The sequence below is a fragment of the Crocodylus porosus genome, unplaced genomic scaffold (assembly GCF_001723895.1).
Source record: "Crocodylus porosus isolate Cpor-Errol unplaced genomic scaffold, CroPor_comp1, whole genome shotgun sequence".
Classification (NCBI taxonomy): domain Eukaryota; kingdom Metazoa; phylum Chordata; order Crocodylia; family Crocodylidae; genus Crocodylus; species Crocodylus porosus.
Genome location: NW_017728931.1, coordinates 112,932,591 through 112,948,046, shown reverse-complemented (window position 1 = coordinate 112,948,046; position 15,456 = coordinate 112,932,591). Strand labels below are relative to the sequence as shown.

The 15,456-nt window shown below is 42.5% G+C and overlaps 1 pseudogene; it reads left to right on the top strand.

The window, feature by feature from the left end:
- Positions 1–4,709: 4,709 nt before the first annotated feature.
- LOC109315997 overlaps positions 4,710–15,456 on the top strand; it is a 41,263-nt pseudogene continuing 30,516 nt past the window's right edge.

Sequence of the window (15,456 nt, the reverse complement as noted above, 5' to 3'; positions counted from 1 at the left end):
GCTTTTCCTCTGGCTCCCCACATATCTGAAAAAGGACTTTTTGTTGTCCTCGATGCCTGAAGCTAGTTGGAGTTCAGTTGCAGCCTTGGCATTCTCTTACTTATCTCCTTGAGGGATTGTAAGTGGGACATTTTACCCTGCTGGCTTCTCCAATGGAATTTGCTCCCTTATAAGTAGGGCCTGGTCTAAATTGCAAGATCAGCTCATGATGGGTCCCATCAGCTGCACTGCTCGCCACTCACTCCTGATGGCTAGGAGGCAAAAACTGAAATGTAAAATATGCTGTAGTTTTTGCCTCCCACCACTTTCTACTGACCAGATGGGAGGACTGTGCACCTCTTAGTGGGCCCCACACCCAGGCTCACTGTCTTGCTGCTGATCACCAGGGAACACACAATTTAAACCAGACCCTAGTTATGAAATCCTCAGTCAGTGCTCCAAAGCAAACTTCAATCTTTGAGCATACAAACAAAATCTTCTGTCCTCTCCCACATACTAGGAAAAGAGCCCCCTTCTCCTTTGGTCCCAGCCCAGCAGTCTGACTTATCCATGCCAACAAGATATTCCTTTCATGGCTTGCTTCCTCCTCTATCTCTTGCTTTCTATTCAGGGATCTTTTAAAGTGGGACACCCCACCATTACCCAAATGTGTCACAGTGGGGTTTCCTTAACAGGGTTTACTGTCCCTTCTTAAAGGGACAGCTCAACTTGTTGAGGCCTCTGGGGCTGAGTGGTGCTGGACTCTGAGTGACTGCTGGAGCCACCCCAGCTCCCAGACAGTGCGATGCATGGGGAGTTGGGGGAGGGCTCTGCCATGTCCCCCCATTCCACTGCTGAAAGTGGTGAGTGTGGGGCCCTTTTTTAAATTTTTTTTTTAATTGCCAGGAGGCTGGGCCCCAGCAGAGTAGCAATTGGGGTTGGGGGTGGGGCCTGGTGGGGGGGTGATTGGGGAGCAGGGGTTTCATGGGGAGCTCTGCTAAGAAATCCCAGAACCCCCACAGCTGCTGCTACTGCCAGTGGATGTGGGGCTTTTTTTATTTTTTTTTAAAGTGCCGAGAGAGTGGGGCCAGGCAGGGCAGCCACTGGGGCTACTCCTGTGGCTCCCCCCCCCCAGGTATAGGCAGGCACAGCTGGAGGAGCTGCAGGAGAAACTGCCCAGCTTTGCCTGCCTCTCCCTGGCCAATCTGAATCTCTGAGTCCATGCTGAATTAGCGCCGAATCTCCGATTCAGATTCAGCTGAATTGAATGGGAACAGTGATTTGAATCACCGAATCAAATCACTGCCCTCCAAATCAGCCAAAGCCAAATCCAAATCAAATACATCCCTATTCGTACAGGCCTATCATTTAGTCTTCTTTCATTTGCCACGTCATCTAAGTAGACTTTCTCTGTACTTACTTCAGTTTGAATTCAGCTTTATTCAACATGAATGAACAGAATTGTATATAATATTGCATATAACATCACCTCATTGCTAAGTGTTAATATTTCCTTATCTCTACTGGAAATATTTAGTGCTAACTTCATAAAAGATTAGATATGATAGCTGTGTACAATTATTTGAAAGGCCACCATGGAAAAAGAAGAAAGAGAAGGAGAAGCAGGAGGAGGAGAAGGAAGTAAGAAGAAAAATAATAATAAGTAGGATGACATAAAAGGAAAAAACAACTGTTGTCCCATGTCATACAGAGCAGTATATGTAGCCATGTGTTTGAATGACAGCAGATCAAATTTGGATTAAAAAGCAAGGGAGATGAAAATAATAATAATAATAATCTCTTCCAATTTTTAAGAACAGTAGAACAATGGTACAAGCTGACTAAGAAACCTTAAGAATATCTTTCACTGGAGGTTTTCAAGAAGCAGCTAGATAAGACTTTGTTTAGGATAGTTTAGGAATGGTACATTCGGGGTAGAGTATGGACTCAATGACCATTTAGGCTCCTCTCAAGCTCATGATTCTATGAAAAGTTCATACTTGCTTTCTTCAAGGACATATCACATTAGTGATTCATAGTCACCATGCAATCACCTAATAAATCCTGGTCTTTCTTTTCCCTGGTTGTTTCCAACTGAAAAGCTCTGTTTATAGCAGCAATTCTTGTTGTTAATCCATAAGTTCATGACCTTGCATTCTGAATTATTAGTTTTTCCTCTCTCTATTACTCCACTAACCGAAGTCATCCAATTCTTTCTGAGTGATGATATGATCCCTCTATGAATCGACAATAATTCAAATGTTGTGCCATTAACAAATTTCAGTGCTCCTCTGTCCCCACAACACACACATTTTGTGTCCAGATCATTAATGAAAATATTAAGAGATCCCCAGACTAATCCTTAAGGGCTCAATGAAACTTTTGGCAATTTCCTGATTTTCAAGGTATAGCTTTCTTTCCTGATCATTTCCGGTATATTCTCTGATTATTAATCACTTTACAAGTGAATACATGTCTCGTTATGGATAATGTACTTCAATAAATTCCTCCCATCACTGCCTCTACCTTGATAGAAATTCCAGATAATTTCTGTATCTTTGTCTTGAAAAGATTCCAAGTCTTCTCCAAATTCAAGCCCCTGACCTCTTCCCTCATGTTGACTAGCTTATTGGATTTAACTTTTTTAACACTTATGTTTTTAAAATTAAGGATCTTAGTTTTTCTACCTATTTTTGTGTAACTTTATCTTTTATATAAACTTGTGATCACATAATCTAAAGTTATGGCTACAACCATCTGTTCTATACAGTCCTTACTGGGCATATCTACACATGCAATTAATGTGACTGAATAAACTGTGGCACAATTTAAGTTGGAGTAAACTAATCTGGACGACACCATCTACACGTGCGTCTAAGCTTAGTAATTTACTCCCCCATTGGATAGTACTCATGTTTGTTGGAACTATCCAATGGCATAATAAATTAGTCTGCACTGGCCTAATTGCCACACACACACGTAGACAGTGACATTTTAGTCTACAACACAATAAAATGCACATGTAGATGTACTCACTTAATCCATATTTATGTTCCTCAAACCCAGTAATTGAGGTAGTTGTTAAAGTTCTTTATCTGGTGAAGTTGAAGACCACATAAGATTACTTCTATTTGAACATCTTCAGATCCAGGAGAAATCATCCTTAACAAGGTTGACTTGTTGCATAAACCTGCCTTTGTTGGTGTTACTATGAAGCTTGGGTCCTCTGTCTACCTTTTTATTTTCTCTCTTACACAAAGACACACAATCATCCTCATTCCTCCTCCTTCAGTCTGATCCCTTTTAATTTCATTTATCTCTTCTGCTATTAAGAAGCCCTTTATTCTTCCTTCCTTCTTCATCTTTTGTTTCTGCCTGGGTATCTTTTAATCCTATTGGATGTGTCCAAATGAGCACCCATGTGCATTTTCCCAGGAACAAATAGCAGTGACACACAGTTGTACTGATGATAATTGTCCCCAGGGAACACCCCTCCACATGCACTAGGGCTCATGGCAAATTGTCAGAGGTTGGGGTAGAGGACAGTGGGGCCAGCACCTGAGCTGGCCCCAGCAGCCTTACCTGGGATCCTGGGGGCCTCCTGGGGCTAGTGGTAACAATCCAGGAACACAGAGCCTGGCTCTGGCCAGCCAGGTTCTGGTTATGGGCAGTGCACACTGCAGCCATGTGAATCACCCTGCTTTTTTTCCCCACTTTTTTTTAGATACTGGGATTTTCTGTTACCTAATTTTGCAACTGGATCCATGTGTGCTTCAGGCATTTTGCAGAACCTCAAAAGACTTTGAGGTGCCACAAACTTCATATTCTCACTTATGTGGACACAACTATTCAGTGCAGAAAGACAACTATACTTCCCCCTTTTCTCTCATGGTCATCTGTGTCCATTTTCCTTGCGTAGTGGTCCAGCTTCAAGTTCTCTAGTTCATCAGACATCAATAATTTTTGAGTTTTCCATGTAGTCTCTTCTCTCTTCTTCTCTATCATGTCTTCAAATTCCCATTTGAACTGCATTGTCATCATCATCTCCAGCTCACTGATTTTCTTTTCAGTGAGCTTTATCAGCTGATGCCTCATGCAGAAATAGCTTTCTTCTGATGTTTATTATTATGTCAAATTAATATAATATCAAATAGCATGTAACTTACCTATTAATAACTATTAACACCCATTTATAAAATGAATTTAATTCTATTTTGACTTTTGTATTATCAAGGTGCTCAAGGCTACAGCAGAAAAGAAATCTTATCAAACAGCCTTAGAAACACACTCACCCACCCACCAACACTCTCAGCTACAGAGAGAACACTGTCCAAAACAAAATAAAACAAAACAAAACAAAGCAAAAAACCAAAAGAAGCATTGCTTCAATGGGGTTATTACTGCCTTGCTGCTTTGCAAGTTACAAAGTGGCAGTTTGGAATTCACTTTGGTTCAGTCACTAAGGTGTAATAAGGCAGATGGTGCACAAGGGATGTCAGAGTCATGCTAGAAATGACAGAATCCTTTTGATTTAGCACTAGTTCAATAATGGAAACAAAACTGTAACATTTTTAATATCTTGATCCCCAGCTACAGCTCTTTAAAGATGCTAAAGAGACAGAGATATGTATTCCCACATGATAACAGGCTTGGTATCACAAGTGCAAATTAAATCCTGCTTTATGCACTGTGAACAAACCTAAAAAAATGCAAGAGAAACTAAGTCAAAGATGAAAGAAAAAGAACCACCAAACTACATAATTCCTCATAGCAGATTTGCTGTTGAAAAGGTAAGTAGGTGTATATTCTTTACTTATTATGACTCTACTGAAACATGAACCTGAAACATGAGCAAGACTCTAGAAAAAACAAAGATTAAATGACTGAAAATGATCTCAGTTTCTCTTTTACAATAAAACCAGTTTAGAGTTGAACTCCTTTCCATTACATCTTTATTTATTGAAAGCTAGTCTCCAGGGCATACTTGTTAAAAATGGTTTTATAAATTAAAGATTTGTAGGCAGAGAAACAGAATTTTATACAGATTATGCTTCAGAACATACTATAGAGAAAGAAATGCACTATTATTATTAATATGTATCTATTTTTTCCTACTCACCATTTTTGTTTACCTCTAATGTCATTAGAGGAGGATAAGCCCTATGAGGAGAGACTTTAGGAACTGGGCCTGAGTAAGAGAAAATTGATAGCCCCCTACAAGTACATCAGGGGCAAGGACCAAGATCTAGGGGAGCAACTCTTCAGGAAGGCCCCTCTTGAGAGGACAAGGACCAATAGGTACAAGCTAACTGAGGGAAAATTAGGCTAGACATAAGGAAAAACTTATTTTTTGTAAGGGTAACTAGAATCTGGAACACACTCCCAGCAAAGGTGGTGCAGTTGCCATCCTTGGAGATGTTCAAGAGGAAGCTGGATTAGCACCTCGTTGAGCTCTTTTGAGCCCAATAACCTCCTGCCCATGGCAGGGGACCAGATTTGATGATCTTGCAGGTTCCTTCTGGTCCTTTGATTCTATTGCCATGTTCAATTTCTTTAGCAGTACTAATGGAACTCTTCCTTGATTTGGAAACTCAAATAGTTGGAAAAATTCTTCTTTGCAAGCTTTTGGATATAGATAACCTTTGTCAGGCTGAGGAAACAACTGAAGTTGGTTTGTGCTCTTCCTGAACGGAATGGTAAAGCATCCAGAGACCAGTACATATATAAGAAAGACAGTCAGGGAATATGTAAATTGAGGTGGTCAATGGGTGAAAGACAGGTAGTGGGGAAAGAGAATTAATGTAACTGTAGTCAATGCCCCCCCCCCTTACCTCCACTTGCCTCTCAACCATTGACTAGCTTGTAGGAAGAGTAGATATGCATTAGAACAATGTTCCAGGGGAACGGCAAGGATTAATTGGTTTCTAAAAGTCTGTTTGTGACAAAGTTTCACATTCTCAGTCTTTGAGGCCAAAGCCAGCAGACAAACAGATTAGGAAATTGAAGACGTGCAAAACAGTGTTCCCTGAAAACCTATAACAAGAGACAAGGCAGCATCCGGTCACGCTGATGAGTTGCAAAGCCCTTGGAATTTCTGGTTTTGGTGAAATGACCCAATTAGGAGGCCAAGGATAACCAAATTAAGATACAAGTAAAAGACTAAATTAAGACGCATACATGTGATGTATTTGAGAAAGAGATATGCCAACAGAGCAGAATGTGGACAATATGATGACGACAGGGAAACCAATCAATGGACCCAGAAACAAAGCATCATCAGGAGAAAAAGAATACTGAAGGAGCAGTTTTCCGAGCAGAAAAGGGGATCCTGAAGCCACCATGGGAAGAGGGCACACCATCAGCCCATCTCACCCACCCCATTGAGGGGGTGGGAGGGGGCTCAACCCTTGACCTCCAAGACTGCTGACATTCAAGCAATAACCAGAAGGCAGCATTTGTGTACTGGACAAATGTACCTTCCCTCTGTAAACCCTGGAACTGGTAAATAAGTAGAATCAGGGGGATTATTTTGTTTGCCTTGTCTTCATTACTTGTATCTGCTATCATGGTATATCAATAAACTGTTCCTTTATGGAATGGAAGAAATCACGGTTGGTCTAAGGGTTTGGGTCCACCCAGAACAGGGTATCAGGACTGGGTCATAAATCCAGTGTCAACAATACCCATCAATTCTCTAGGTTCTGCCTGAAAGGAACAAACTAAACTAAAATAGAGCCATCCACTGCTGATACAGGGGAATTAGTTCTTGCTTTCAGTATTGTTTTCACATTGTGTATTAATGAGTCTTGGGGGGAGGCGGGAGTGGGGGAAGGGAATCATTAAACATCCCTTTGGGGCAAAGAGCAGGTTTCCTCATATAGTGGGTAATTACCTCCTAGTGGGGCTGGACTATATACCTATACCATACTACTTGGAAAGCCTTCTGTCCTCATTACATTATCCAATTTTTTTTTTACAGGAGGGAGTGTGTGCCTGTGTGAAAAGAAAGTAAATTGGATTGTTAATAGCTAGTAACAACCCTCTGACTTTTCTTTAAGAAACATACAGCCTACATGTATATCTTCAGCATGCCAGAAGGCCATTCTTTCTTAAAGGACACCACCTACATCTCTCCATTACCAGCTCTCTTTTGACACCACACTATTCCTGTGACATCTCTCACCACACATTGAGGCCCATGCACACAGGCCTCTTTCACTTTCATTGATGCAAATCCTTTGACATGACCTATATTAGTAATGTGTAATTCAGAATTATATCACTAAGGGTGCATCTACACATAGCCATATGGCATCTTTTTTACTGAACCATTATTTAGTACTTCCTTTTGGAAGTAAAAAAAAATGGTGCAGTAATGGCCCGTACCATGCCACGCTGGCTGCTCACAGTTATTTTTGGCCACTAAGTCACCATAGCAATGCACTATAATGAGGGAACACTTTGCTATAGCAATGCAGTGGTGTCATCACAATTTTTGACAATAGACACTATGGCACTGTAGCACATCAATTCTGTAACATAGTGTCTTGTGTTGATGTGCCTAAGTGTGGTATCATTACTTCAAATTTACATTAGTGGTCAATGGCATATTTGGTATAAATGATTGTGTGAGATATATAAAGAACCTTAAGTTTAGGAATCAGAACCTAGAACTGGTGGCACCCCCAGGGAGGCACTCAGAGCCTGGAAGATGGTCAGGCACAGTGAGGTGGGTGGCTCAACGCAGGAGCACTCCCTACTGATCCACCACATGGAGGCCATGGCTTGTTCCATAGGGCCCACAGCAGTGAAGGGTTTAGCCCACCCTCCCCCCTAGGGGGTAGAAGTATCCTTACCTGTCTTCCAGCTGGAAGTTCTGGCCATGGTCGGCTGTGACTGCTGGGCCATGGTTTGCCAGGCCATGGCCAGTTCTAGGCCATGAGCTGCCGGGCCGCAGAATAAGAACTTTGGGAACTCCTGGTCTATCTAGTTCAATTTTCCATCTCTTGACAGTTATTCCTATCACTCCTTCTCTCAAGGTCTCCAGGCAGAGTGGATTAGCTCCTTGGGCTGTAGATGCTGGCTGGTGTATTCTGCTCACTGGCTCCCTTGGAGCACTCACTGGCCACACCTACATGAGACACTGACTGCACAGTAGCTTGTTACAACTGCTCAGTATCATCGCATGGCATGAAATGTAATGCAATGCTACTACACAGTAGTAATGAACTCCTGTGCAGACAGCATCATCTAAAAGCAATGCTACTGTGCAGTGATGTTAGTGTGCAGTAACTCTGGTTACTGTGCAGTCATTTAGTAACAACCATGCAGTGACTCATGTACATGAGGCCCCTACAACTTTTAATCACATTCCCATCCCAGTTTGATCTGCTACTTTCAATATCTCATTTTAAGCAAAAGATCTGGAATCTAGAGTAAATAAAAACATGTGTAGAAACTGTCACATGATTTGATAAGACTGATATTCTGATACCTTCATATTAGATTCTTCCACAGTTCCAAAAGGGGGTGGAAATTGCTGAGAGTATTTATTAATTTAATAAAAATTAAGGATTTTTATAGAGAAAATATTTGAGCAACAATTTGAAGAAGCCCAGGAGCACCCCCTTCCCACACACACACCAGATAAAAATTGGAGAGGACCATGGTCAGCAGCATGAGAATGAAGTAAGAGTTCCACAATTGGCTTGATTAGGAAAGGAGATAAAATGGACTGGGATAAGTTTATGGAGTGATGGGATGGCAGAAAGTGGGAATCTGGCTGTGTAGTTAGGGTATGCAATGTAATGTGTATGTGCCGTTCTATGTTGAAATATATAGTAGAATGTGTTTGGTTTTTCCCATGCTTCTGGAATTTGCTGGTTGTCCCACTAGGTTAGGATGAATTTTCCACCCCTCTGTTTCTACAGATGTGAGGGATTTATTTCTTCTTCGGAAGCATTGCGCGTTGGCTGCAGGCAAGGCTGTGAATTTTGACTGGGGTGTTCTGATGTTTCTGCTGGGACAAAAAACCTGGAGGTTCCTGGCTTGAGGGTCTTACTCAGGGTCAGACCAACTGTCATATTTGAGATCAGGAAGGCATTTTATCCCATGTTACCCCCTGGCATGACTGTGGGGGAGGGAGGGGGTGTCTTCCTTTGTAGCAGAGGTCATGTTCCTCTTCCTTGGATATCTTGGGACCCCTCTACACATACAGGCAAAGGTGTCATGGTATCTAATCACACAATTCACACAATCACACAATCGTGCCTCCTGCCATACCTCACGTGTATGGCAGGAGGCATGATTGTGGAACCATGCATTAGATTTTATAATGTCTCATTGCCAGTGCAGAGGGAACAAGAAATAAGCTCCCATAGCTGGGAGCCCCTCAACCAAGGGTCTCCCAACCATGGGGGCATCCAATACACCCCTGGGGCTGGGAGATGCAGTTGCTGCAATTTCCCAACTCGAGAGGTTTCATGCAACCTTAAGGCTGGGAGACTGTGGCAGCTGTGATCTCCCAACCCCGGGGGTTTCATGCACCCATGGAGCTAGGAGATCACAGATGTGCCCTGTGGCTGATAGGACCCAGCTGAGTCCTGGCAATGGGAAGCATGCTGCAGTGACCCAGCATCCGCAGCTGTGGGTCTTTGGGTCCTGGAAGCTGTAGGGTGCTGCTGGGACCCTGAGTTGGCAACTGCTTGGACTGAAAGTCTCCTCATATGTGGGATTCCAAGTCCTAGTTGTGCATGGTTCACCCAGCACCCGAGAGCCCTGAAAACATACAGGGCTTCCAGCTTCAGGGAAGACCCTGTAACAGGTGAAAATTAAAACGTGATAGCAACCAGCTATACAGCTATAGTACACATTTTCAACGTCTAACTTTATAGCTGCTTGGAGATTTTTGTGGTATGATATGTACTTTGCATACGTATCTGGGCTCAGGTGTAATGTAGTTAATTGTGTATTTAACCAGTTAATTACATGATACCTGTAACATATAGAGGGGCCCTTGGTGTTTAACAATTATTTCCTACCTTTGACATTGACAGTGCCTGTGACATGGCTTTTTACCCATGTAATATTTCACTCCATAAGGTGGCTTGTTCTTATTATATTCTTTGATTCCTACTGAAAGGACAACTTTTGTTCTGCTGTTGTATTATACTTAAGTGCATATTTTGGCCTTCTCTGAAGGTAAAGGAGTTAGCTAGGGCTTCCTCCCTCACAATATTCAGGAGGAGAGATGATTTGACTTTATCATTTTTCTCTTCTGCCCCTGTGTCCACTAGGTACTACAACTGGCTTGGTTTGGAAAATAAAAGATTAAATGAACTGGAACCACTGAAAACTTTGTCTGAATGCCTTCCAGTTCTCTGCTATGTTGCCCAGCATCAGAGCGGCAGGTTGCAAAACTTCTACTACAGCCAACAGTCCATTTACCTAGACTACAACTATCTATGCTCTCTGTGCCCATTCTTGAACCCTCAGTCTTCAGTGTGTCTAACAACAGCTGTTGGGGTATCTCTATAAGCCCAGAGTTACTTCACTGATAGATTTAAGATTTTGGGGCACATCCTGGGAGCACGTGAGAGAAACTTAAGCAGGGTGCAGTTGGCTACAGTCTTCATGTGATCAAGTACTGCTATGGTGTACTCACACATTTCCAAAATCTGAGGAGTGCATGTTCAGAATCCCACCTGCCTACCAGACTTCAGCTCCTACAAATATGTGGGGAGCCTGCTCCAATGAGTTGGATTAATCAAGTTGGTCAGAGCATAGAAATTGATGCATTCCAACAGTTCTGTGTGTCATGTGTATTAGCGTTGCCACCTGGCTCTGTGCTGAAAAAATGGCAGTGGTGCACTTTGAAATAAAACATGTCCAATGAGCTTTTATCAGTACAGGGATGCCAGCAATGCTGATACACATGACATGCAGTTGCTTTTAATTAGTGTTCCTCATGACTTAAAACACCCAGCACCACATCCAGAGTAAAAATGCTCAGAGTCCTCAGAGAGAATTAGTCCTGGTCCTGCGCCGATTGGATTAACCTTGTCCAGGGCCTTAGGACCAGGCATATTTTATGAATTCTAAATGACTTAAACAGCGGTTTGGGGTTACCTAAATATTTAACACAGTCAACATTTTGAAGTTTTGAACACACCAGTAGTCAGTAGTTGAACTTTAGGTACCAAATGCCCAAGTCAGTTTTTTTTCCAGAAAAAGTAGACATGTGGGGTTTAGGCAGCTTGTTTGTCTGTTTGGGTTGGGGAGGGTGGGGGCAGGTTTGGTGGATTGATCACTTGAACATAGTGAATAAATTTCTCCAAACATAAAATTTGGGACCAAGTCCAAATTTGGATGTAGGCATCTATGTTTGATCTGATGGCCCCTCAAATCATCATGTCCTTTCTCTGAAGCTAGATTCTATTTATTACAACTTCAGAGGTATTTGATGAAGATGAGCAGGCTGAGGACCAGTAGGAATGTCCCAGGTCATTACATTGCTGTCAGCTCAACTTTGATATCCAGAAAGATACCTGAAAAGATTATTAAACAATCAATTTAGAGATGTGTGAGGGATAGGAAAGTGATAAAAACTAGGCAACATGGATTTGTCAAGAAAATGATGTCAAACCAATCTAATTTCTTTTTTTGACAGGATGAATGATTTGGTGTATAAAGGGAAAGCAGTAGATGTGATACATCTTGACTTTAGTTAGGCTTTTGACACCATTGCACAAGGTATTCTTTAAGAAAAATAGGCAAATCTACCCTAGATAAACACAAATTAAACTGGCAACACAACTGGTTGAATTGAAAACAACTTGTTTATTGTTGGATTTGGAAGGAAGCTCCAGTAAGGACCCACCAAAGTCTTCCTTGGGATTGATTATGTTATTTTCAGTTATTAGGATAAACAGGACATCTAGGCAATCAACTGTTTCTTTGGAACTCCTTTCTCAGGCCAGACCCCTCATTTTTAGGTGTTTCCTGCTACGACATCTGGTCATTACAAGCACAAATAAGATATGATGCTCTCATAAGGATGTTGCCTAATGAGGCAATCTAGCCCATGGCTACTCAGACTGAGACTTGGGCAGTACCTAGGCTGTGTACACATATTCAGCACACCCGGGGGAATTCTTTTGGGTTTGTTCTACTGGTAGAAAAACTTGCCTGGAGATGCATGAAGAGACAGTCGAATCCTGAGCCCCTGAAGAGTAGAGAGTTTGCAGTGCTAAATCTGTGTAGTAGGGCTGTGTGAAATTTTGCTGGCAGTTTTGTTTTGAAGCTGTTTTTACTCATTTTGAACTCAAAACAGCAACACTGAAATGAAACAGGGAGTTTTGAAACAGCCTCAAAACAAAACAAGGCAAGTCAAGACACTTTGAAATTTTCAAAATATTTTGAGTTTGGAAGCTTAAATTGGGCTTGCCTGCAGGGAAATAGAAACTAAAATAAGGAGAGGGGGGGAGAAGAGCGGGGGAAGGAGTGCTGTCATTATTGACTGTGTAGCTGGCCAGTGACTGTCACCCTTCCTTGAGGTCTCCTCCAATCCCAGTGCTCTGGGGGAGGGATGGAAAATCTGCATAAAAGGCAGCATTGTTTGAACTGCCCTGCTTTCTGCCTTGGTGTCAGTTACTGAACTGTGTGTTCCAGTCTTGCTTGTCAGCAACTAGGGCTGCAGGACCCCAGAACCCAGACTCCTCATGCACCTATCTCCTGACAGGTGGCAAGCTTCATGGCCACAGCAGGGACTAGCAGGTCTGCAGTTTTCACCCCCCTGTGCCCTAAGTCAGACAGTCAGTTGCACAAGCAACCAGGTCACAAGTTTTGCCTGTCAGCCACTAGGGGTGCAGGGCCCCAGAATCCAGAAGCCCCTGCACCAATCTCCTTGATAGCTGTCAGGCTTTGTGGCCTCAGCAGGGGCTAGCATCCCTGCAGTTTTGACCCCGCTGTGCCTTAACACATACACATCACATAAGTTATGCCTTCAAGATTTTGAGGTGCAGTTTCCCCAAAACTCCTGCACCTATTCCATTGAAACTTGGCATGCCTCATGCCCTTAGAAGAGGCTACTAGTCCTGCAACTTTCATCTAAATCAGGCTTGAAATGACAAAGTTATAGGCTGTTTTGAGTTTCCCCATGATAACCTATGGGATGAAATGAAATGGAACAGTGGCTTTGAATGAAATTTGAAACGAAACGCTGTTCCATCAAAATGTTGAAATGCAAGTCAAAATGGAGCAGTGCCATTTCACACAGCCCTACTGTGTATCCCCTTCCTGTGTACACATCTTAGCACATTCTGCATGCTCTCTCAGTCTGGTTGGTGACATATGGCAGCAGTGCATAGGACAGCCATGATTAGTTGACCGAGACTGCTTGGAGTCAACTGGTGTCTACCTGCAGCACAATGTGGGATTGTGAAGGGTCATGTTCTGCTCCTTGCTTCACTGAAGTAGCAGAGTTCAGCTCAACCAGCATATTGTCTCCTGGAAAAGGGAAGGGAGGGAGAGGTGAGGTGAGGTGGGAGAAAAGGAGCAAAGCACCCTGGAATGCTGCAGGACTATGCCATGGCTTCTCTCAGATGGGTAACTTTTACAGACATTTATACTCCTAAAATAAATTAGTTATTTTTCTCCTGGAGCAGCCATTTTTGCTCTCAGAGAAAAAACCTTGAATTTGTGTACACTTATGGTTTCTCATGGGAGAGCAGCAACTCTTCCAGGAGAAACTGATTATCTATATGTGGCTTTAGATGCCATAGTCAATCTTCAGTTCCCCTTCATAGCTACAACCTACTTCTAGTGTTTGCAAAAGTCAGTCATCTGAAGTTTAACATTAAAGTTCCCAGGTATCTACAATTCTGCTGAGAAGATGCCTTAAGATATGTTTCACTCTTGACAGTACTAAACAGTTTGGGCCAAAACCTAACCTATCTCCAAATATCACCCATGGACTAGAAAGGGCCAAAATCAACCTTTGGTCTTGTGTTAAAGCTTGCCCATTGAACAGCTGGGAGAGAAAAATGTGCATCACAAGTTATGGGGCCAGATGGAGAGTATGTCTCTGAAGAGTAGTCCCTTCTCAGAATGGAAGGGAGTCCTGGCTTGTGTTCCATAATCCCAGGACTCTTTAGGCACTTCGCATTAGGCAATTAATGTTTAAAACAAAATAACACCAAGAAGCAAGCAAGGAAAGTTATGTTTCTTTATATGATCATAGTACCCCTTCTGGGGCATATCACCCGGTTGTTTCTGCTAAGGTTATAATTACATTTTCAGTGAATGCAGGTACCTTAAATGTATCAAGAACTGGGTGTATCAGGTGCCTGAATAGGAATATGGACACAACCTTGTAACAGGGTATTCAGGTTGTCTCTTTAAGGTGATGGGCATATCTGACTTGTGATCTGACCATATAAGGAGCTATAACAGTTGGATATCTGAAAACAAGAGTGAGTTTCAGTCTGGCCTGTGAAGAAGTCAAACCTACTAGTCAAAGAACATTGTGAAGGCTGCTAGAGGGGAAGTCAAAGTGCTGGCAGAAGCAGAACACCAGAAAGGTTGTAAAGCACAGTGGAGGGCCAGAGTATGCACCAGAGAAGTTGCAAAGCACATGGTGAAGAACCAGAGGTGAGAGCCAGTGGAGAGGTATTTCAATTATGGAAAACATTTGGATACAATGTATGAAAGCTGAGACTGTTGAAAGACTGAAGAAGGAGCAAAAAGTAATTCCTTGACTGGTATGGACTAGGCTGGGGAAAAAGACACCAGCCAAAAATAATTCCCCATCATGCTTTATCATTTTCCATTCGCTATATATAGATAGTTCTGGGGTTATTTCATGTACCCTTGGACATAGTTTTGAATAGCTGTTTTAAGCTGCCTGTACCCAGTTAAACTGAATTTTCTCTTAGGCAAGTTGCTCAAATTTTAGGAGTTACAACACCTAGGAAACGTATTTGAAATTGGCTACTAAGCGCCTAAAACCAAGTGAAACAATGATGTTTCTGGGCTTGGTCAGTCCACTCCAATGACCATCATTAATGAAGAGGTTGAACAAAACTGGTCCAAGGACAGAGCCTTGAGGGACCCCACTGGTCACAGGGCGCCATAACGATTGACTTCCATCAACTACCACCCTTTGGGTCCGACCACGGAACCAATTCCCCAGCCAGCAGATCATGGTGGACCTAAGGCTGCAGTTGGCCTGTTTTGCCAAGATGTGATCATGGGATACCAGATCAAAGGCTTTTTTTAAAGTCAAGGTATACAACATCAATTTCTTCCCCCTTGTCCAGGTAATAGGTCACCTGGTCAGAGAAGGAAATGAGATTGGTCAAACAAGACCTATGTGCAACAACCTATCTGTCCTTGGACCCATACTGTTCAACATCTTCATTAATGATGTGGACATTGGAGTCAGGAGTGGACTGGCCAAGTTCGCTGATGACACCAAAC